This window comes from Gopherus evgoodei, chromosome 7 (assembly GCF_007399415.2).
Source record: "Gopherus evgoodei ecotype Sinaloan lineage chromosome 7, rGopEvg1_v1.p, whole genome shotgun sequence".
Lineage (NCBI taxonomy): Eukaryota > Metazoa > Chordata > Testudines > Testudinidae > Gopherus > Gopherus evgoodei.
In genome coordinates this window covers 105,596,119-105,619,394 of record NC_044328.1, presented here as the reverse complement: position 1 = coordinate 105,619,394, position 23,276 = coordinate 105,596,119, and the positions used below count along the sequence as shown (strand labels likewise).

General features: G+C 41.9%; 1 protein-coding gene across 1 annotated transcript in view; it reads left to right on the top strand.

Annotated features, from left to right (window-relative positions):
• ARHGEF3 (Rho guanine nucleotide exchange factor 3) overlaps positions 1 to 23,276 on the top strand; it is a 261,653-nt gene that overhangs the window by 46,769 nt on the left and 191,608 nt on the right. The gene's annotated exons all lie outside the window — the stretch shown is intronic.

Sequence of the window (23,276 nt, the reverse complement as noted above, 5' to 3'; positions counted from 1 at the left end):
AAACAACAAGACCCCACAAGGATGACATAAAGGGACAAAGACTCCAAAAAACTGGATTTATTTATCAAAAAGATTTATTTATATTCAAGTCTGCAGATGTCTCTCTGAAATTACCAGGCATTTCTGTGAAAATATCTGCTGTTTAAAATTCAAATCTCCATAATTCCTTCATCGCATCATCAAGACTAGTTTGTTGCTCTTAGCCTGCAAGACAAATACTTTGACATATCTATTAACGTGTCATTCAGGAAATATCTCAGATTCCAAGTGGGAGCATCTCACTACCCATGCAGAGGATTGCCCTTCAGTATTTTAACTACACCAAGGGTAGTTATCGTGTGTTTGATAATTATAGCACCTCATCTATGACAAGGGATCAGGTCTATCATCAAGAAGGTCTTCCTCAACAGATGAATTACTCCATCTAATTCATACTACACTTTTTTTTTAAACAACACTGAAACTCAGGATAAACAAGGAAAAGTCCCACTGTTCCCAACCCAGAGGACAGAATGTATAAGGCCTGTGTTAGATTTTACATCAATGAGAGCTTATTTACTACTGCAAAAGTCCCAGGTTATGGTAGTTGTCATAGAATATCAGCGTTGGAAGGGACCTCAGGAGGTCATCTACTCCAACCCCCTGCTCAAAGCAGGACTAATCCCCAGATAGATTTTTACCCCAGTTCCCCTTCAAGGATTGAGCTCACAATCCTGGGTTTAGTAGGCTAATGCTCAAACCACTAAGCTATCCCTCCCCCCCATCATTAAAGTTAAGATTCTGTCAAAGTATTTCTGGTAAAAGTCAGGGGCAGGTCATGGGCAATAAACAAAAAATCACAGAAGCCCATGACTTGCCCCTGACTTTTATTAAAAATACCCGAGGCGGGGCAGCGGAGGGGGGCTTTAACAGTTGCAGTGCTACTGGGGCTGAGCTCTGGCCGAAGTTCCAGCCTCACCGCTGCCCCTGTGGCAGGGGCTGACTGCCACTGCTTCCGCTCTAGCAGGGCCTACGGAGCCCTGGCCACTGCGTCAGCCTTTGCGCTGCTGCTTTGATGGCTGGCCATGGCCCTAGGGGCAAGCACTGTGGCCCTGGGGACTGACTGGAGGCTTCTGCTCTAGGGGTCCTGGAGCTGACAAGTGCCTCACCTCTGCCCTGTGGAAGAAGTCATGGAGGTCCCAGAAAGTCACAGAATCCATGACAGAATCATCCCTTACTCATCAGCCATCTGCATGCAAACCCACAGACCTCTGTAAAAGAACACCTTAGACTTCTGGGTCACATGGCTTCCTGCACCTATGTCACTAGTGTGCCATATTTCACTTCACTTCCATGCAAGGGTGACTGAAATCTACCCAGCAATCATCATATAGACATGAAAGTGCAGATCTGCTGAGAAATCTTCTCTCTAGCTGAGGTTGTTAAAACAGTCTGATCCTTTTTGTCAGTCTAATATACCCTTTTTAGAAGTCAAGCACATAAATCACATTTAGGATACAGATTAATTGCATATTTCAATCTCGATGCTTATAGCATATTTCATCACAGCTCCCTAATGCCCAAAATAGATCAAAGTGCGTGAGTTGTCCTGAGGAGATGCGTACTAACTTGTGTAGGAAACCATAATTTTCTTTGAATGATTTAAACATTACTTCATTTATCTAAAAGATGAACATCTAGAATTTCAGGTGCTGTATATGGTGAGCCATGCATTCCCAATCTGCTGTAACATGGAAAGTTCTTTGCTTCGAGCTGTTGCATAAAGTCTTCTGCCACTCATATTTTATTTTGTATTATGGCTTTTTTCCATTTTCTATTCATGCATAATAAGAATAGTGTACATGGTGTCAAGCATACTTACAATAAACGGCTTCAGTGGTAATTTAATCCATAAATTTTGAGAGACAAGTGGGTGAGGTAACAGTAACATCTTTTACTAGACCAACTGTGACTGGTCCCCCAGGATGCAACTTGGAACTGGGATACCGCTGAGCCCTCTGGCCTACCAACCTGGGCTCCCTCTCACATTGTGATGCTGTGAGAAGCTGCAATCCTCTCCAGGTTCTGCATTTACACAGCCATCCACAGGCAGGGACACACCCAGCTGAGTTACATGAATGCTTCTTCTAGCCACTCATGAACTAACAATAGAGAGACTCCAGCCAAGTCCCCCCAGCTCCCCAACCTAGGACCTCAGAGCTGTACCATCTTGCCCTGGTCAGAAGGCTGAACAGTATAAGTTTATTACCCAGTAAGCCCCTGCCACAATCTGGAGAGGACATGCACCAGCCCTTGTTCCTGAGCAGATTTCCTTTGAACTTCAAACACACTGTTTTAGGTAAAATATATAACAGATTTATTATCTACAGAAGGATAAAGTGATAATAAGTTGTAAGAGAACAGATCAAAGTTGATCACCTAAAAAATAAATGTAAAATTGCAATCTGAATTCTATAAATAAGACAGGAGTTGAATCAAGCAGTGTCTCACCCTGACAGACAATACAAAAAACTCACAGATCTTCCATACACAGGCTGAAAATTCCCATCGGCCTGGGACCACCTCCCCAGTTCAGTCTTTGTTCTCCAGATGTGCTTCCAGATGTTGAGTTGTGCAGGGAGTGAGGCCAAGTGATGATGTCAGTTCCCCCTTTTCTAGCTTTTTCAGCTTGGAAAGATCCTTTTGCTGTGCCATGAGTCAAGCAGTCTCCATTGTTTACATGCTATTTCTGAGAGGTTTCCATTGTATACAATTCCTGGGGTAGGCCTTTGTAGTGTGGATTCCCCTTAATGGCCCATCCACGATGTCTGGCTCTCCATGGTTGTACCTGAGAATATGGATTTGAGTATCTTTTTACCCATCCGCCTCTGGACTCAGTGGTTGTTTCTGTGACTGACGAAAAGGACAAGCAGGGGCACACTAGTTCAGCTCCCAAAAATAAAGAAGCCAAAAGACTGGACCTTTTTTGGACAAAAATTTATTCAACAGCCAGCCTGCAATTTCTGGTGGCGAACCCTCAGGCCTTCTTGGGCAGGTACAGCTTTAACTTATGGTATTCCCTGCCGTAAGTTCAAGGAGTCCCTCCCTCAGGGTCTGACCTAGGAATTTGGCCCCCTTGTGGAGGAGGGCACCGCGGCAGCGAGGTGCTCTCTTTAGATGGCATGGGAGGTGGTGGACTCATGGCCAGTGTTGTCACATAGGTGGTGGTCATGAGGCGCAGCTCCTGGCTTCAGACCGCTGGGCCTGTCCCAAGAGATGCAGACTTCGATCTAGGACCTCCCATTCGATGGGAACAGTCTATTTTCGGAGCAGGCAGATGCAAGGCTACATGGGTTAAAGGACACTTGGGCCACTCTTCACTCGCTGGACATGCATATGCTGCAGTCTGCATGGAAGCAGTTCTGGCCGCCCCCGCTGCCAAGGCCTTGGCAGCCTCGTCAAAGGCCTGCAAGGAGAAGGGCTAGAGACACCAGCTTTAGTCATTACCACCCTTCCTCCTCCCGCTCACCTATGCAGCCCAGTCAGGCGAAACATCCCAGGGACCAGAAATGCTCTTTTTGAAGGTGTGCTCAAGAGCGATGCTCCAGTCAATTCCCCAGATCCACCTTGTTTTTTCCTTGACCGTCTTCATCCCTACTGTTTGGCCTGGTCGCAGGTCACCTCGGACCGCTGGGTGCTGGACATAGTATCCTGGGATTATACCCCATGTTTTTCGGCAGCCCCTCCCTCCCACCTTTACTCTTCCCTGTCCCTCTTCAGGGACCCTTCTCAAGAGCAACTCCTCATCCAAGAGGTCGAGAGCCTTCTACACCTGGGGATGGTAGAGGAGGTCCCTTGGGACATGAAGAGAAAAGGGTTCTATTCCTGCTATTTCCTAATCCCGAAAGCAAAAGGGGGCCTCAGACCCATTCTGGACCTGTGTTGCCTCAACAAGTCTTTCAGAAAGTTAAAGTTTCGCATGGTCTCCCTGACCTCTTTCATCCCCTCCCTGGATCCGGGAGACTGGTGTGCTGCCCTTGACTTGAATGATGCTTATTTCCATATGCCAAGGTCACAGACGTTTCCTCCGTTTCATAGTGAGCGGACACCATTTTCAGTTCCTGGTGCTGCCTTTTGGCCTCTCATTGCCCCGAAGATTTCACAAAATGTATGATGCCAGAGGCTGCTTACTTGAGATGTCGAGGGTTCCAGGTCTTCTCATATCTCGATGACTGGATCATCAAGGGCAAGTTTTGGGAACAAGTGCAGAGGAACCTTGATCTGGTGTGTTCCACCTGCCATGACCTGGGCCTGTTAATAAATGTGAAAAAATCCACCTTAACCCTGTTCCAGCAAATAGAGTTCATTGGGGTGGTTCTCGACTCCATGCGAGCCAGACCCTTCCTTTCGGAAGTGCGTTTTTAGGGCAGATTGGACCTGATCTCCCATGGAAAGAACCAGCCTCTCACCACGGCTCAGACCTGCTTATGGCTGTTGGGCTACATGGCCGCGTGTACATACGTAGTCAGCCATGCTCAGCTCCATCTCCATCTCCAGCCTCTGATATCATGGCTGGCATCAGTCTACATCTCCAACAGGCACAAGTTAGACTGGTTAGTCAGGTTGTCCGTGGATTGGTTGGTGTTGGAGGGAGTCCCCTTGGCAAACCCAACCCCGTTGCTGACCCTGGTCTCCGATGCTTCAGACTTGGGTTGGGGAGCACACCTGGGCGAGCTCAGCACCCAGGACTGGTGTTTGCAGGACGATCTGGCCCTCCACATCAATGTCAGGGAGCTCAGAGGTGGATCACTTGGCCTGCCAGGCTTTCTTGACCCACCTGAAGGACAAGGTGGTCCAGGTCCTGATGGACAATACCGCCGTGATGTATTGCATCAATAGGCAGGGCAGTGCCAGGTCTTAAGCCCTTTGTCAAGAAGCTCTCCAACTTTGGGATTTTTGCATGAGGCAGGCCATTCATCTGGTAGCCATGCACATGCCTGGAACAGGAATGTCTTGGTGGATCACCTTAGCAGGACTTTCTCGTCTTGCCAAGGATGGTCACTCCATTTGGAGGTGGTTGGTATTATCTTCCAGAAGTGGGGGACTCCCCAGGTGGACTTATTCGCATCTTGTCAGAACAGGAAATGCCACGTGTTCTGTTCACGTCCAGTGGATGGACAGGGGTTCCTTGTCACGTGCTTTCTGCTCTTGTGGTTGAGGGCTATGTTGTACACCTTCTGCCAGCATCAATTGATCCACAGAGTCCTCATGAAGATCAAACAGACAGGGCAAAGGTTACCCTAATAGCCCCTAAGTGGCCTCACCAGCACTGGTTCATCACACTGCTGGATCTTTGGGTAGCCACTCTGCTGCAGCTACCTCTTTGCTGGACCTGCTGTCCCAGAACTACGGCAGTCTTCAGCACCTGAACCGGCGGCATTGCACTTGGCAGCATGGCTACTGTATGGCTGAAATGCAGAAGAGTGGGAATGCCTCAGCCCGGGTTCAGCAGTTCTTGTTGTAGGGTAAGCAGAAAGCCCTCCACAGAGCAACTTGCATGGCCGAGTGGAAAAGGTTCATGTGCTTGGCTTCAGAACAAGGTATCCGAGCCTTGCAGGCCTCACTGCAAGTGATCCTGGATTGTCTTCTGCATCTCAAGCTCCAGGGTTTGTCCCTATCATCGATCAGGGTCCACCTGACTGCTGTTTTGGCTTTCTACCCTCCATTCTAAGGCAGGCCAATCTTCGCTCATGACATGATGGTATGATTTTTGAAAGGTCTGGAACATCTCTAACCCTTACTTCTGGGACCCTGTCCCTCCTGGGACTTGAATCACGTGCTGTCAAGACTCATGGGGCCTCCCTTTGAACCTCCAGCTTCTTGGTCTCTTCTCCTTCTCTTCTGGAACATTTTGTTCCTGGTTTCTGTAACATCTGCCACAGGGTGTCTGAGATTAGGGTGATTATTTCAGAGTGTCCATATACAGTATCCTACAAGGATATGGTCCAGCTGTGGCACACCGGGTGTTCTTGCCCAAGGTAGTTTCCGAGTTTCATACCAGGCAAGACACATACTTACCTGTCTTCTTCCCAAAGCCTCATAAATCAGAAGAGGAACGCAGGTTGCATGTCCTGGACATCAGGAGAGCACTGGCCTTCTATATCGATTGGGATAAAGCTCTTTCTCAAGTCAACACAGCTGTTCATTGCGGTGGCAGACAGGATGAAAAGTCGTCCAGTGTCTGCTCAAAGGATTTTGTCCTGGATCATGGCCTGCATCGGCTACTGCTATAAGCTGATGAAAGTGCCTCCACTGGCAATAGTCAAAGCACACTTGCTAGCATGCAAGCATCATCAGCAGCTTTCCTGGGTCAGGTGCCGATCCAAGAAATCTGTAGAGCTGCTATCTGGTCATCTGTCCACATGTTTTCATCTCATTATGCACTTACCCAGGAGGCCGAGGATGATGCTGGCTTCAGCAGAGCAGTGCTGCACGCTGCAAGACCGTGAACTCTGAGCCCACCTCCATTGACATTGCTTGTGAGTCACTTAGAATGGAATCAACATGAGCAAGCACTCGAAGAAAAAGCAGTTACCTTCCTTTTCATAACAATTTTTCTTTGAGATGTGTTGCTCATGTCCATTCCATTACCTGCTTGCTCCTCTGTCGGAGTGGCTGGCAAGAAGGAACTGAGAGGGCATAGAATCGGCAGCACCTGATATATTGACACATGGGGGTGGCACTCAAGCGGGTGCCACTGCTAACCCTATGGATACCGCGAAGGCAAAAATCTCTAACCACGCATGTGAGCATGCACACCTAGAATGGAATGGACATGAGCAACACATCTTGAAGAACAACAGTTACAAAAAGGTAGGTAACTGTTTTTTTATTAACCCGAGGACACAGGATAAGTGATGGGAAAATGCCAGCATTTGGCTTCATGTACATGTTTACAATAAAAATAAAAATAAAAAAATCCCTAGAACAATTTGTGCTTTCAAGATAAGTCAGACCAATACTGCTCCATAGCATATAAAGATATACACATACAATAATGTTTCTGTTGCTCTGATGGCAGCTGCTGCTATCAATTATATGAAAGACCACAGAGATAGCTGTAAATTGTAATTTTCCATCATCCTTGGCCAAGATCACATCTCTCTTGTTTTATTTCTTCATGACCCCTGCTTTAACAGCCAAAGCAAGCCACAGCATTGTCTTTTCATGTTCAGGTCCTAGATATTTCTGTATTCAGACAGAGAGAAACTGCTCTCTTGTTTTTGTAATTAGCAAATTTGTCAACTGACTCTTGTTCGACTAGCTCTTGAATTAAATTTCCACTCTAACATTTTTCATCCCAGCATTCTGCTTTTCTCCTCCCAAACCCTAATCTTTAATAAAGCCTCTTTTTGATACCAGAGTCTGAGTCTTCAGCATGGGGCGTGTGAAAAAACAGATTGAAGACATATTCAAAAACATAGCTAATTTAAAGGCAGGCCATAGGAAACACTTCAGAGGAAGGAGGATGACTTCAAATGTGATAGGATTAGTGTAAACCTGACAAATGCGGAATAAAGCACTGTGTAGTTGCTAACATGCTGTGACACAAATAGAAAACAACTTTAACTGGCATAGTCTGATAGTTTCCACGCGTCTGAGTGAATCAGTTACTAAGTTTCTACAAGTCATGGGCTCCTTTCACACGAATACAATCAAATACTAGTGCCAAATTGCGTACGGTTTGGGCATGTATCATACATTAGTTGGTAAATAGCTTGAAAATGGCTGTTAGATTGAAAACCAGTAATAATATTTGGCATACTTACGATAGAGAGCACTCACCGGCAGCGCGTAGTGGGCTGGGGCCAGGTTGCTCTACTTCCCGCTGCCTGGTGAGTGCAGGGCTTGCCTGACCCCTGCTGTAGACCCCCGGGATGTAGCTCGGGCGGGGGGTGGAGTGGGGGTGGGAAGAGGCTGGGTGGAGCAGGGGTTTTGGGGAAGAGGCGGAGCAGGGGCAAGGGCAGCTTTTCTGGCTGGCTCAGCTGGCCAGGGGATTGAGCTGGCCACTGGAGCAACATGTAGCTGCATAGTGTGCATATGGGTAAGGACAGCCCTGTCATTCTGGCAACGTCTGGTGCTGCTTTGAGTTGGTGTGTTCTGTTCTGTGGGAAGCTTGTTTCTGATGACGAGCTTGTAGAGGTTGGGGCGTTGTTTGGAGGCCAGAAGTGAGAGGTCAGAGAAAACTTATTTCAGGATAGAGTCCCACAGGAGTATGGATTGTAGTTGTTTGATGATATCCCGTATGGATTCCAATGTGGGGTGATAGGTGATAACTAGGTGTGTGTGATCAGAGGATTTTGTTTCTGTACTGAAGCAGGTTTTCTGAGTATTTGTGTGTCCGATTCCATAATGTGATCTGCTTCTCTGGTAGTGTAACAACATCACCTGGTGACTCCTGCCATAACAATATTGTCCTTTTAAAATCTCACAATATCATAGGTTACTCTTTTAGGTGTTCATGTGTGTAAGTGAGAGGTTTATGATATGGCTGTGAGTGAAATTCACAATTAAGAACTAATTCACAAATTTAGAGCTAATTAGAATCAATCACTTTGATATAAAAGTATTGAAGACAATAAGATGCTGCATACTAAATAATTGAGTCCATTGTATGATGATGTCTCCAAATGTCATAGTATTGCTTTGTGATTTAATTGCTAAGAAAAGAATATTTCCTTTTGGTGATCGAGAACCTACAGTACTTTACTTTGATTGTCAAATGGTTGTACATGAAGTCTTTTGAACCAGTAGTGTGCACTAAAAATAGATTGGCAATAAAATGTGGAGACGCTATTGTACAACTGATCTTTGTGGGAAAATATTTAATTTACAGTGAAGGGAATGTAAAAACCGTGACGGGCACCTATGTCCTCCTGTGTTAAGGCTGAATGGCGTAAATGCATTCTATGTTTTTTAAAGAAGAATTACAAAAATAGTCTGACCTAGAAAAGAAACACATTCTAATAAACAGTATTATGACTTTGCAGAGTTAAATAAAAGATTAAGCTAGACTTCTTATCTACAGGAAAGAATTTGAAACTGATAAAAGAAAACTTGTTTTCATGTAGCGCATAATTAACCTGTGGAATTCACTGCTCCGAAGTATCATTTAGGCCAAAAGTTTTAGTAGGTTTCCAAAAGAGTGAAATGTTTACATGGATAACAAGACTTAACATCAATAAGATATAATATATAAAGAATATTAATCTTCATGCTTCAGGGCACAGGCCAACCTCTAAATGATAGAGGTAAGAAAACTTCGTCATTGGGCAGTCAATCCATAGTTGTTTGTTATGGGAGTAAGTGCACCGCATTCTCTTGAAGCATCTGTTACTGGCCACTTTTAACAAATATTTCATCTCCTAGATCAGGGATGGGCAAACTTTTTGGCCTGAGGGCCACATCGGGGAATAGAAATTGTATGGCGGGCCATGAATGCTCACAAAATTGGGGTTGGAGTGCAGGAAGGGGTGCAGATTCCATCTGGGGATGTGGGCTCTTACGTGGGACTGAGGATGAGAGGTTTGGGTGCAGGAGGGTCTCTGGCTGGGATCGAGGGATTTGGAGAGCAGGAGGGGGATCAGGGTTGGGGCGGGGGGGTTGGGGCGTGGGGAGAGGCTTCGGTGTGCAGGCTCCGAGCAGCACTTACCTCAAGTGGTTCCCGGAAGCAGTGGCATGTCCCTGCTCCGGCTCCTACGTGGAGACGTGGCCAGATGACTCTGCACGCTGTCTCATCTGCAGGCACCACCCCTTCAGCTCCCCTTGGAGCGCCGGAGGTGGCCATTGGAGTACATAGGAGCTGGAGAGGGGCCATGCTGTGGCTTCCGGGAGCAGCGTGGTGCGGTCCCCGACCCTGCGCCCTAGCTGGAGTGGGGCTGAGCCGCGTGGTGTGGCCCCAGCCCTAGCACCTCAGCTAGAGCACCAGTGCGGGGCTGAGTCCCAGATCCCACTCCCCAGCGGCGCTCGTGGGCTGGCTTAAAATGGCTCACGGGCCATATGTTGCCCACCTCTGTCCTAGATGATCGCTTGGTCTGATCAGTATGGCATTTCCCATTTTTGCAGTGCAGTTTATTAACTTGTTTTAAAAGTTTAAAATGATCTGAGACTGTTTCAAGAGCCAGAATCCAACCTCACACCTCCAAACTCAAACTGTTTTTGTCCCTGATCCAAAGTGTGTATTTAGTGCCATCACTAGTGTTATGCAATATTATTTGTGAATACACTGCAATATAGTCTTAACTAAATTCTGTTAGCAATGTATTCTTACATGCTTTTTAGAGTTGATGTTAGTATGAAATAAATATAATAGGCTGTAACGTAACTGGGAAATTTATATAGGAGAGCTTGTAAAACACAACTTGGTAATGGTGAAGGTTAGGTAACTGAATGTTTTCTGTCCTGAATTGATATTCTGAATGGAGCTTTCATGGGAGCTATAGTTTCATCAGGTTTTACTCCACTGCATTCAGAGGTTTCTATAGTAATTGCTATGGTAACACTGATGCAAGAAATGTTCCCACAGGCACCCAGCTGTGAACGATGACAAATTACTGAAAACATTGTGCTAATCTCAGTTTAAATTATTGAAAATATCCCTTCAGAGATAACGATGTAAATAGACAAAAATTACTTATTTACTCGGCAACATGGTCATTCTCCTGATAAAGATCTAAATGCTGTTGTTAAAGCAATATTTGGTTACAGAATACATACTATATGAAAGTCTTTCCTATTACCTATGTGGATTCAGAGAGATTATCAAACTGTTCAGGCCTAAAATTTGTTAAAGATGTTATAATTTTGAAAGAAACATTCAGATGCTAAATATAGGATGTATGTATAAATAAGTAAATGGACATTCAAAATTATAATTTAATAGATAACGCTATTCTTCTGTAATAAGGGTATTTAAGAAGCTGATCTTTATTTGCTGACCCAGTCACATGACAGACTATGATTACAAAAGTCACATGGCAGGGATCAGTATTCATTAATTCTGGTGGCTACTCTTAAGTGGCTCATAAAATCTATTTTCATCATTCTGTGTTGATTCAGCAGGCTTAAATTAACCAGTACCATTCCTGGAGCTGTGATGACATCAGTCAACAATGGGCGCAAGCAGAGAATTTCTGGTATCAAACAATATTGTATATATTGAAAATGTTGTTAAAGCCAGTGTGTTGCACATTTAAACAGGCTTTTGTTCGTGTAGTCGCTTTATTCTGAATGGAAGTTGAAGTAATATAAACAAAGAGGAAAACAATCCAATGTTTACCACATGGACATAGATTTTTGTTAACTTGAATGTATTTTACAGCTTGATTTGTTAGTCACTGGAAGTTTTGTCTGCATGTGGACTGCAAGACAGAATCCCAAGTTATTATAAAAAATGGGGCATGAAAAATTCAGTACTAAAAAAATACTGTCAAGTCGCTTTAAAGATGTATCAGAGTGGTAGCCATGTTAGTCTGTATCAAAAAGCAAAAACAAATGAGTAGTATTTATGGCACCCTAGAGACTAACAAAGCTTATGCTCAAATAAATTTGCAAAGAATCCTGTGGCACCTTGTAAACTAAGAGATGTTTTGGAGCATGAGCTTTTGTGGGTGAATACCCACTTCGCTGGATCTGCGAAAGCTCATGCTCCAAAACGTCTGTTGGTCTATAAGGTGCCACAGGATTCTTTGCTGCTTTTACAGATCCAGACTAACACGGCTGCCCCTCTGATACTCAAATAAATTTGTTAGTCTCCTAGGTGCCACAAGTACTCCACATTCTTTTTAATGATGTAGTACATCAAGATCAAATGTAGATAACAGGACGGTCACAACATTATTAAATGTAGTGGAAAACAGGGTTTCTAAATCCTTTGGATCAGTATCTGCCCTCACTGACACCTGTACAACTTCACTGATATTGCACAATGTAAATGAGGAATGAATTCAGCTCAATATTTACATTTAATTTGACTTCTTGGAACAAACAGACTGCCCAATGATCCAAGTGTAAGGAAAGATTTGCCTTGTCAACTCTAAGTGTTATATTGTTGCACACTTATGAATTCAATTCATTTATATAGTAAACACTATTTCAAACTTTGATTCAGTGTCTTAATTTTTGATAAATTAATAATGTATAGTTCTATTTGTAGCACATGATATGAATGAAATGTTTCAAAACTGAATTTGAAACAAAATCTAACATACTGGTTGCTTATCAGAGAAAAGCATTTGTTGTTTGACGTACTTAGGTACTGGGAATGTCTGTTTAAAGATGTTTCAGCTGTGAGGATTTCTTTAATTCTTTAAGTATAGCACAGTTTATTTGTATCTAGTGATGCTGAGAGGCCAAATGAATAAAACTTTGACCTCTCATCCTCTTGATTTTGGTACAGAGATCAAATTGATATATTAAGTGAATTACGTTTAGGGTTTGATTTGGTAAGGTCCTTAACAGAGCTAGGTTGGAAACAGTTTTCCTGTCCTGTGAAAATTTTTGAGATTTTGAAATTTTTTCCTTTCCTGAATCAGGCCAAAATGTTGAAATCTTGAGGGAAAAAAATTAATTAAAGGTCAGTTGAAACATTTTGTTTGAATTTCAACCATTTTGATTTTTTTTACTATAATTAGCTACATTTTGAATCAAAAAGCCATTCTGAACCAGAAGAACAGAGATTTTTGTTTAGAAAATGTCAAAAAAAATTCATGTTGATAAATTTGAAACTTTTTTCTCCCAACCTTTTCAAATTCAATAATTTGTCAGAACAGAAACTTTTCACTGGAAAGACTTGATTTCAATGCATCTGCATTTGCCAGTGAAAAAACATTAGTTGAAAAATACCAACCAGCTCTAGCACTTAATACTCTTCGCCTCATTTTATTGCTCATGTACTTAGGCATGTGCTCAGCACCTTACACATCAAGTACTTAGTAAGATTCTAAATGCCTGTTATTGGATGATAATCTACAAATCAGCTAAATGGAATTTGGCATAGTTTCTACAATTCCTGGCTCTGGAAAGTCTGAACGGAGGGCTAGTTTAGACACTGAATTATGGAGATATATTTCACTTTCTTAGCAGGTGATTGCCACACATCACAGTTAAAGATTATTGGCAAGGCCACAGTCACATGGAAAATTAGTTTTTTAGTTCTCAGCGCTGATAGACTTGTAACTTTCCTAGAATTAGACTGTCTTTCTTTGTTTGCAAAGAAGTATGACATGTTATAGTCATGCTAGCTATAAAAATATTCTTTTATGCAACAATAATCTTTCTCAGTGAAAAATATTTTGAAAGCAACAGTCTGCTTTTAATTGATTACATTTTATCAAAGCAAGTCTCCTTCCTTGACTGACTCATGTAATGCCATGTCTGTAACTACCAGCTATAAAAAAGTAGCATAGAGTATCCTTTGAAAGATTGACAAAAAATGTCTTATACATTACAGTACTTGTGAAAACTTCAAATAAGGTGATTGAAGTTTAAATGTTGAAACAGTCTTATCCGGTGTTTCATACAAATCTATCTTGCAGCCTTTCATATCCCAAATGGAAGATACAATGTGGGAAAAATAAAGAAAGATTCAAAATAAGGGAGCAAGAAAATAGCAATAGAGGAATTTTAAAATGATATTGGATCACCTTCTTGAAAACAAATAATATTTGTGTAATTTTGATCTCTTGATTTAGCATTTCCAAGTAAATAATATAATAGCTGCAGAGTGAAAACCACAGCTTTGTCTGTCAGCATGACAATGTATAGTTTCATCTAAAATGAAGCCAGATGACATGGGTTCAGAAAACAAATAACATCCTATGAAAGCTACCTCCTGTTTTCTTTATCATGGATATGATGAGATGGAACTTGTGTGATTTCCTTAAAGATGTAAGAAGTTTCTCTGGAAGCTGTCAATAATAACACTATTTGGCTGGACTGCAAAATATTTCTGACCACTAGTTTTTACTGAGGGCTTATTTCTGTTTGAAAACAAAATGAAATTAATTCTGTTTCTTTGAATTTGAATACTGTTGTGTCTTTTTTCCTGGAGGTTTTTCTCTGGTGTTCTTGTGACAGGTGGCCATTTAAGCAATGCCATTGGATGTTTTTGTCATGCACACAGGATGTTGTCCATACATTTGATCTTAACATAAAAATTAGCAACACTTTTAAAACAAATTGTTGCTTTATTCATAAAAAATAAAGCTGATTCACAAACACACAATGGCACAGCAACTGAACAAATTAATATAAATGTTGCTGCCCTGTTTCCTCCCAGCATTTTTTAAACTGTATGGGAATAATTCTAGGCTGTTTCTGTTTAGCTAAACTACTAATCCTCTCAGTCCTTTTCAGTTCCATGGACACTGCTCTTAGTATTTAAAAAACCAAAAGCAAACAGAACTAACAAATCCCCAATAACATTAATACAACATTACTGGTTGAAAAAGTTTGGAAATCCAAAAGTGACGTTTTCAGTAGAAAAATTAATATGGACCCTTTTAAAAACTATTCCTGAGCTGAATCCATCCTCATTTTACAACATCAGCGGAAGTATTTGTATCTGCTAATTTAATCACTGGGATAGCACTTGGGACCAAGGCTTGACCTCTGTGGCTGTATACCTAGTGAGGCTTGTTGACTTCTGTTGGCTAGCAGCCATGAAATCTTTATTTCAGTTTTGGGTAGAGGTTTATATACATTTATCACACAGATGCTTTTCAGTGTTTTATATCAACTGTAATTGATCACACTAATTTGCAGTAGTTAAAACTTCAGAATAAAAATGCCTTAAAACTTTAAATCAGGCCCATATTTCTTCACCAACTGAAATGCTATATCAATTAGGGGACTTTGACGATTTTTACATCAAAACCTAAATCTCCCTTTTGATCTTCAAAAGTGTTCCCTTCAGAAGACAACATCTTGAAAATACTCTATTTTTACAGTAAATTAATCAAATGTAAAAATGGAAAAAGATGTGGTTTCTTTGGTACTGGAGTCAGGATATTTTACAGTGCTGTGCATTGATTCATGATGTAAATAAGTATATTGTGAAGAAAGCATGGAACAACAGTAGGTGTAAGTCTTGTTTCACTGTTGACTGTATCTGGTTCACTGATTCAGCTTTTCATTTGCATAGATCCAGATTATCAGGCTGTTTTCCTATTTAATTTCTTGCTTAATGTTTTCTGAACTGCAGCCTAAAAATGTTATGTTCATATTTGGTATGTCAGCATATGCTGCTAAAAATCCCACTCTCACTCTTAATGAATAATTTTGTCTTTTTAAGCATATAGAACCCAATGTTGCTATACTGCGTGGACTCTTATGAAATGCTGTGTACCCACAACTCACACTAACTCTTATGAGAGTTGATGGAATTTGGATCTGTAGGACAGAGACCTAAATTTTATGGGCCATATTCTGCTCTGTTAGGCTTGTGAAAACCCTGCTGCAAATAAATTGTGTTTGTAGGTGTTTGTGATGGGTTTTGTCACAGAGATCCCCTTGGGATTGTCACCTGATGTGCTGAGATTACCTCTGAGTCCATTTTCCCTGCCAGCGTGGGACTCCAGAACCCTGTCATGTTGAGTCGGACACGCTAGCCTGCTGCAACACAGACCCAGGGTCCGGGCCATGGCCCCAAAGCTGCAGGCTTTAAGTGAAAATAGCTCTGCAGGTTAGCTGATTCCAGCACCTATACACCCAACTTCCAATGTGATCCAAGCCCCAAATAAATCCGTCTTACCCTGCTTAAACCTTATACAGGGTAACTCATAATTGTCTGCCCTCTGTAACACTGATAGAGAGAGATGCACAGCTGTTTACTCCCCCCAGGTATTAATCACTTACTCTGGGTTCATTAATAAACAAAAGTGATTTTATTAAGTATAATAAATAGGATTTAAGTGGTTCCAAATAATAACAGAAAGAACAAAGTAAGTCACCAAGCAAAATAAAAGCAAAGCATGTAAGTCTAAGCCTAATACATTAAGAAACTGATTACAGATAATATCTAATCCTCAGAGATGTTCCAATAAGCTTCTTTCACAGACTAGACTCCTTCCTAGTCTGGGCCCAATCCTTTCCCCTGGTACAGTCCTTGTTAGTTCCAGCAGACATCATATGTGGAAAACAGGGACTGTCTTATGACTGGCAGCCCCCTTTGTTCTGTTCCACCCCCTTTTATAGCTTTGGCAAAAGGCAGGAATCTTTTGTCTCTGGGTCCCCACCTCTCCTTCTAAATGGAAAAGTACCAGGTCATATGTCCTGTCAGACCTCATTCTTCATTACCCACAGCTTGCCCACACAGACGCAGGAAGGCTTGCAGATAAATCATAGACTATCAGGGTTGGAAGGGACCTCAGGAGGTCATCTAGTCCAACCCCCTGCTCAAAGCAGGACTAATCCCCAGATAGATTTTTACACCAGTTCCGTAAATGGCCCCCTCAAGAATTGAATTGACAACCCTCTGTTTAGCAGGCCAATGCTGAAACCACTGAGCTATCCCTCCTGTTTGTAAACTATTTATAACCAATTGTTTTAGTCAGTGGAAGCCATCAAGATTCATACTTCTAGCTTCAGGTACAAGAATGATAGATGCATACAAATAGGATGAACACACTCAGTAGATTATAAGCTTCGTAATGATACCTTACAAGAGACCTTCTGCATAAAGCATATTCCAGTTGCATTATATTCACATTCATAAGCATATTTTCATAAAGCCTATGGAATGCAATGTCAGTGTTGTCAGAGCAAACTGTGACTGTCCATCCTTTGAGTGCAAAAGAGTGCAATGAAGAGAACCACAATACTTTCGTGAATTTCAAAATCACAATCGCAAATGCACACAAGGATGTAATTCCTAAATATATTATGCTTAGTTTTTTGTCATGAGTTAGTCATACAAGCATTTAAAACAAAAGTAGAGTTTAGAAAATTGCACTTAGAGGATATTTTGCCTTAGAAGCAGTTTTTTTAATTAATACCAAAAGTACTTTGATTTATTATTACTTGTATTGTACAACAGATTAAACTTCAGTTGAATTAGTATGCCTAAAAATGCTCTTGCATATCTGTCTTCACCAGGTAAATCCCTTTTGAAAATTTGTTTAAATCAAGAATGTGAATATATATCAGTATTTTAAAAATAAATTTACTCTTATGAAAAGTATTTTGTTTTACACTTTTTGATGAGTTGCCATCAACTGATATTTCAGGAGATAGTTTTTACATCAATGTTCTCAACAATCCATCTTATTATTTACCAGTATGCTATTAAAATATTCACAGCTGTAGAAACAACCTTTTATTTTTGCCAAAGATTAGCTATTTGAAAAGAATTTTTACTTTCCAAAGGAGCTTGACTCTTAGATTGTTTGAACTCCTCCTCTATTATCTGCGTGGTATCCATGTAGATCAGTATGCAAGCTCCACTTTCATCTTCAAACAGATGTAGCAGCTGTCTCTTTTTAAATAGGTAACAAGAAACACAAAACTAATTTGTGGTCTATATATGGAATGCTATTGCAGTCAGTGATGATTCTACATGTGGAAGGGAGGCTCGGGGTGGGTGAAGGAGCAAGGACGTGGCAAGCTTGAGGAAGAGGGCAGGAAGGCATGGAGTGGAGGCAGGGCCTGGTGCAGAGCCAGGGGTTGAGAAGTGAGCACCCGCCAGCAAATTGGAAAATTGGCATCTGTAGCTCCAGCCCCGGAGTCAGCACCTATTGAAGGAGCCACATATTAACTTCTGAAGAGCCTCATGTGGCTCCGGAGCTACAGGTTGGCCACCCCTGGCCTATTATCTAAGGAGGTGCACTTGGAGAGACCAAGGAGGGAGGCAGTGGTGTAGCTATCTCTGTAACTATGTCAGAAACTCTATTTTTCTGAACTTCTGGATGCTTACCTGATCCAAACTGAACCATTTGAGGTGCCCACGCTGCCTAATGAGCTTCCTATAAATCCTAACTATTTTCTTTGTTTTTAATACTCTTAAAACTGTACACTATGGGAGGTTGGATTTCAACAGTGGTGTAGTAGTGTAAAAAATAAGAAAGGGGGGCAGGTAAACTACACCTAAACTAAAATCCTTATTCCCCAAATGAGAAGTGGGCATACTAAGTTTACTGGTGTCACCCTCAACTATACTACTGGATTTAAATCTTTTTTTTTTTTAAATTCCATTTCCAGCAAATAATTTGTATTCTAAATTTTGTAATCTAGATGGAATTTCTGTTGTAAGAAATGTTGGGGCAGAATTCCTATCTGAAGTATCCTTCCCCTTTGTCTCATGCCATAATCTACTTTAGATGTTCATAGGGTGTCAGTTTCATCACATATAATGCAAGAATCTTCCTCTCTCTCTTCTTGCCACCTGGAAAACCCTTTCTATAATATCTGTTTCAGCTTCATTCTATCTTCCTTTAAATCATATATTTTCCAATCTGTGTACCTTTTAGTTTAGCTCTTCCTTTTGGTCTCATGAGTGAATGGCGTTGATGGTCTTATCCTGTAGAATATAGACCAGAACATTATACTTTAATTAGATGGATTTTAAAACTCTCTTGCCTCTTCAGTATTTGTTTAGGCAAACTCCAGCTAAAATTACTAGATGGATAGAGGAACTGCAGGATAGAAGTAACTCCAAAACACTAAAGGCCCAGTTTGAAAAGCTGCAACAGGACTTTGCTCTTGAGAATTGCATTTTCTGACTGGAGATGGATTGAAGCATTCTGGGATGTGCATTCTGTTTCACTATAATTTAGGGATAGGGTAAAGCTGCAAAAATTGATTTCAGCTTTACATTTTAGACATTTTGTAGTTCAGGTTTGGTTTGCCCATTATAAAAAAAAAAAAAAAGCTTGTGAAACTCAAATTTCATCTTGCATTTTGATACCTCTTTTCTCTCTTATATCCCCAAAGTTATGATCCAGGGTTTGATTTAGTCTTATCTCTACTATAAGAGGAGTTTGACGACTTTCTGCATGTCTGAAAGTGGTTTCTATATATACAACAGTCAGCCTTTTGAAATAATAAGACACATAATGCTGATTAATCTAGTATTGTATACTATAAATGGGGCTCGGTCTACACTGGGGGTGGAGTCAATGTAAGATATGCAACTTTAGCTATGGGAATAGCTTAGCTGAAATCGTCGTATCTTATTTCGACTTAGCTCCTGTCCTCATGGCACGGGATCGATGGCCACGGCTCCCCTGTTGACTCTACTTCTGCCTCTCGCCCTAGAGGAGTTCCAGAGTTGACAGGATCCCCAGTAGATTGATTCGCTACCCGCCGATCTGGCAGGTAGTCTGGACATACGCTAAAACAGAAAATGGGGAAGTCAGTTCTATAACAATGGAAGGGTCAGTCCTTGAGGGAGTTGGTTAAGGAAGCTTAAAGCTTAAAGTTATAACTATAGGCTTGCAGTGTAATTACCTCCATCTGATTTCTGCTGCTTATAAGAGCACAAATTGGAGGAAAAACAATTTGTAGAGAATTTTGTTACACCCTCAGTGTGTACCAGACCATGAAAAATTAGTAATTACTTTGGTGTCAGAAGAACAAAACCGTGTTTGACATGTTTCATTACTTTGTTAATTTAAAGCTCCTTTTGTAAGACTTTTCTTTCACTGAGCTGTTCTATTAGGGCTCTCTGATAACAGCATGATTGTAGAGAAAGAAAGAAACTGATGTTCCATTATGAATGTATATTAAAGTGGTTCATTCTAACCAAAACAAACTGATGTGCTGATTTGTAAGCCAGTAAAGGTGCAGAAGAGGGGGAGGGGTGAATATTGGCAAAACATAGATTAAGTATCAAGTTCGTTCTATAAAAACTTTCCTGGCTGTTATCCATATGGTGTTGGATGCTTGCAACGTAGTTGAAAGTTACAGGCTGATAACAATTTGACAATGATAAATTGAGTCATCAGAATTGCGCTAATGGATGGTCTTCGGTTCAGAGCCCCTAGCAGATTAATAGGCATGTCAAATTTATGTCACTTATTGCAGAGTTTCAAGCTCTTATTACAGTGATGATTGCAGGGATGGATATTAATGACTTGTTCTTATTGTTAAGTTTTTCTTTTCCCTTGTAATTGTTGTCTTAACTATATAAATCATGCCATACTTGCTTAAGACGAAGTGTCTTCTGTTTTCCCCATACTGAATTAAAATAAAACTAACGATCTGGCTTTGTGATACGGAAGGCAAGAGAAAAGGGAAAACTTACAGGATAGTAGCATTAAAATGTTGAAGAAATGTGTAGAAAAATGGTGTAAGGGTGGAATTTTGAGAAGGGTCTAAGTGATTTAGGAGCACAAGTCATGTTGAAATCTATTGGTAGTTTTCAAATTTCCACCCTGAATTCCTACTGTGGGACCAGCTGTGTTTGCCACTTCCTAGAGAAGAGTGTGAAACACTTTCTAGACAATAACAACTTTTTAAAGTACACCTGTACCCCGATATAACGCAATCCTCGGGAGACAAAAAATCTCACTGCCTAAGCCTTCCTTGGTGCAGCAGACCCAGAGGGACGCTTGGGCCGCCCCCCTTCACTGCCTGCTGCCACCACCTACCTACCTGCGTTCCGCCTTCCTCCCTCAGTCCCAGTCCCCACGCTGCTCGCGGTGTTGCTTCTCCTCAGGGGTGGGGGAGTGAGGAGGGACCTCGCAAGCAAGTGGCAGGCGGGGGAGTGAGATGTCTCAGTCGGGCACTGGGGCCACCAGCTCAGGGGAAGGGGGGGAAGGCGGACACTGGCTCTTCCTGGCACTTGGGTGGGAGATGGCTTGGCCCCACGCTCAGGCAGGGGTGAGCGGCTCGGTGCTCAGTTGGGAAGCGGGCGGCACCCACTCAGCCAGGAGTGGCTCGGCCCAGCCTGGCACTTGGAGGTGGGGGGGAAGTGGCCTGGCCCCGTGCTCGGGCTAGCCTAGCCCAGTGTGGGGGCAGCGGCCTGGCCTGGCCCGGTGCTGAGGCTGAGGGGGCTGGCCTGGGGGGGGGGTGGAGTGAGTGAGCCGGGGCTCCTCTGGTCATGGGAGGGGGCCTTAGGGCTCCTCCTGTTATCCAGGGGCGGGGCCTCAAGTGGAAGGGGCAGGGCCGTCAGGCTAGCCTCCCTAAAGTGGGGGTTCACCTGCCGCCCATGCCCAGATAGTTGTTACTGGAGCATTTAGTGCCCTGGGTGATGTACATGACATGTTATGATAGGCATGTATAGGACTCATGGATTTTGAAAGATGTGTTGATCATTGTAATCCTGGAGATAATGTCTGCATGTTTTGCCAGATCACCTTGCATTTTGCTGTAACCCTGGGACTATCTTTCCCAAACCTGAAGAATTGCTCTGTGTGTCTGGAAAACTTGTCTCTCTCTCCAACAGAAGTTGGTCCAATAGAAGATATTACCTCACCCACTTTGTCTCTCACATTCTAGACAGGACAGACAAAAGGTTGCAGAAAGGAATATTATCCCACTTTAGAGAGAGGGGACATTAATGCACAGAGAGATTTAGTGACTTGCCTAGGGTCACGAAAGAACTCTGTGGCAGAGCCAGGAAGTGTTCCTAAATCTTTCAATTCCTTAACTACAAGAACAACCTTCCTCTCTTGGACGGATGGCAGTTCATAGAATCATAGAAATGTAGAGCTGGAAGGGACCTTGAAAGTTCGAGTCCAGTCCCCTGCCTTCACAACAGGACATAGTTCTAACATGCAGCCTTCTACTGTGCTGATTTTGAGGTTTTTTTTGTGTGTTCTTGTTGCTTGTCCCCCCCCACCTTTTTATAAAAGGACATGATGGCTAATTAGACATCTAGAAAGAGAAATTCTTTTCTCTTGGTCCAGCAGAGTCTGGATTTGTTGACTTTGAGGGCATACTGCAACATCAGTGTATTCTGTCAGGCTTTCCCTGCAGGATATATTCATTAGGGTAAGAGTAAATTGGGCTGGTGAGAATATCTTTGTGGATTGGTAGGAGTTATGGATTCTTAGAGGGCAAAACTTTATTTGGCTTGCACTTGAGGAATTTTTGTTGATATTAATATACCTGAAGTTTGTTCATGTGCTTTTTTTTATGTATAATATGTATAGTGTCTTTAAGTTTGGAGAGAGCTTTAATAAACTGAATAAATAATTCATAAATTCTTTACTTTCCCACAGGTGAGTGATTATTTATTTGAATAATCTGTTCTTCATGATTGAAAGGTGGTGGTGTTCCAGAATAATCCCAAAACAAACAATCTACCTCCCTCAAACCTAACTGGAAATGTAAAAATGTAACTGTCAGATATGTTTAGAATCTAGTGGTCCCCTGACCCAGTTACAGTAGTTTACATTTGTGATGTGGTTGGAAGCCCTGTGGTGATCATGTGTAGCCAGGTTAAAAGTCAGTCACAACATGATTAGGTCATACCCACCCTACACAAGACAACAGTATTTGAAACAGGTGCCCTGTCACTGTTGTTTATATTGTAGGCAGAGCCAAAATGCACTGAGTGATCCAGACAGCAGGCTCTATATTGGAGTGTAGTTTTAAAATTATAAATGTAAATAGCAGCTAGCAGTATTCTTAATGATGTGAGTAACACCTGGGTTCAGTTTGCCACCAATTTGTTGATTTTCTACACTTCAGCAGATGACTTAACATTTGTTTTAGTTTCCTTATTGATAAAATCTCAATAATACTTGCCCAACTCTGTAAAGCAATTTGAGATTTGCTGATAAAAAGCACTATACAAGTATAAAGTGGTGGTTGTGATGATTACAGAGATAGCTGCATATGTAATTGTAATGTATTGTAGGAGAGGAGTTTCAGAATAAACTGAAACTGTAGATGTTGCCTGGTTTAAATGCGTTTTGGATCTGTATGTCAACAGATAGCAAAAGTTTAAGTTGCCTTTATCTTCTTCCTGGTATAATTTTAGACATGGTCTGAAGAAAGCACAGCTGGCCTGATTTTTTTAGTAGTGTTGAAGTCACTGGGAGCTATGGGTGGTTAGTGCTGAAAATCAATTCCACATGTTTCAATAGATTTGTAAGGCTGCCTCTTTATTTTGGCTTTCAAACCATAGGAAAATAGTGTTCACTAACTAAAGTGAAAAGAGAAATTTGTCTGGATTATATCCAGTTTAAACAAAACAGTAGGAAATCTAAGGTGTCTGTTTAGCACTTATGTTGCTATTTCCCCGCGCCACTCCCTCTTTTGCCCAGTATTGATCTGGAGAGTCCCAGGCTAAA